We start from the raw sequence: 1,703 nt of genomic DNA, 5'->3' as shown, positions 1-1,703 counted from the left end.
AAAATTATAATATACTGTATCTATATCATTTAGAGTTAGACAGCAAAAAACTTTCTCACCAAATTAGGCCCTGACTTACACATGCTTAACTTGACTTCAGTAGGACTTCTCACAGTGCATAAAGTTGAACATATGAGTAAGCCTTTGCAAGATTGGGGCCTTAATGTCTGATTCTGCTCCCAATGAAGTAAATGTCAAAATCCCTTTGGCTTCACTGTGATCGGAACAAAAGTGTCAGCTCCCTTAACTAAGGGTATGTCTGCCTTGCAATCAGATGGTATAATGGCGGCATGAGTAGCCATACCCGAGCTGGCTTTGATCTAGCTAGATCTAGCTAGATCAAAGCTAGCTTGAATAACAATAGCAGTGAAGCCAAACCACCATGGGAGGCTGCATGGCCTACCCCCACCCACCCAGAACCCTGGGAATGTACTAAAGCAGGTACCACCATGCTGCCTTGTCTTCACTCCTATGGTTATGCTAGCTCCTGTGTAGCTAGAGCAAAGCAGGATCAGGTATGTCTATACACGCTGCCTTCACACCACCTGAGTGCACTGTCGACATACCCTAGCCATCTTCAGCATATTGTTTTAAACAAATGATGTTAATTCCTTCAATGCCTTAAGATGTACCTTGTGTCCAACAAACTGACAAAGAGGCATAAGATCATGTGAATGTACAGTGGATGCCATTATAAAAGCAACATTCAACACTTACCATACAATGGTATCTACGATACCATAACTTTTCCTGTGCTTAAAATATGAATTAATTCGGGCAACTGTGTGCTGACTCCATGGAATCATTTGACAAATGCTGATGTATTAATAGTGACCACAGTACAATATATTTTACATTTCACTGGCTTAGAGTTGCAGAGTGATGGTGGAATCCCAATACAGCCAATGTTTGAACCTAATATGGGCCCCTTTCCCTTTATACAAGGTGAAAAACCTGAGGAGCAATGAGTAATACTGCTCTACCCAGCCATTGCCCTGCTATAAACACCCAGAGCATGCATGCAGAGCCCCTGTGCAGCCTTCTAAGCTCCTATCCCTGTCATGCGGAAGAACTATACTGCTTCAGCTACACACAGAACTCGCTGTACCAGTGGAGGAGGGGACAGTATTTGTCCTTAATAAGGAGTATGGTCCTGATTCAGACAAGCATCCCTGTTCTGGGAGGGTGCTTAAGCATGTGATTAAATTTAAGATTAAAGTGATTAAAGCTAAGTATGTGCATAAGTGCTTTCCTGATTAGGAATGGTCTTAAGCATGCTATTAAGTACATTTCTGAATCAAGGCCTATAATTTCAACTAAATTTTGTGTACAAGTTTCCATTAAAAAGTCACCATTTTCTAGCAGTGGTATCTGAGATGTAGCAATTGTCTTCTATTGAGAGCACTGGAAAATACTGTGCTATCTGCATTATAGTGCTGTAATTGGTGGCAAATGCTAGCAACCACTCAACTCATGTTAGCTATCACCTTTTACTCAAGGGAATAAAATATTTTCTATTTAGATTCTGTATATTATTACAGAACTTCCCTGTATCATAATCTAGATAAAAATAGACTGGGCCAATGTATAATCTAACCATTCTCCTTCAGATAATATAATCGGTTGTCACTTCTGAGAAATATGTATGACCTCCAGCTTCAACACCTTCCAAATAAAAATTCCAGCCAGTATAATATATATTA

This window comes from Dermochelys coriacea, chromosome 2 (assembly GCF_009764565.3).
Source record: "Dermochelys coriacea isolate rDerCor1 chromosome 2, rDerCor1.pri.v4, whole genome shotgun sequence".
Lineage (NCBI taxonomy): Eukaryota > Metazoa > Chordata > Testudines > Dermochelyidae > Dermochelys > Dermochelys coriacea.
Note: the sequence above shows the minus strand (reverse complement) of the source record.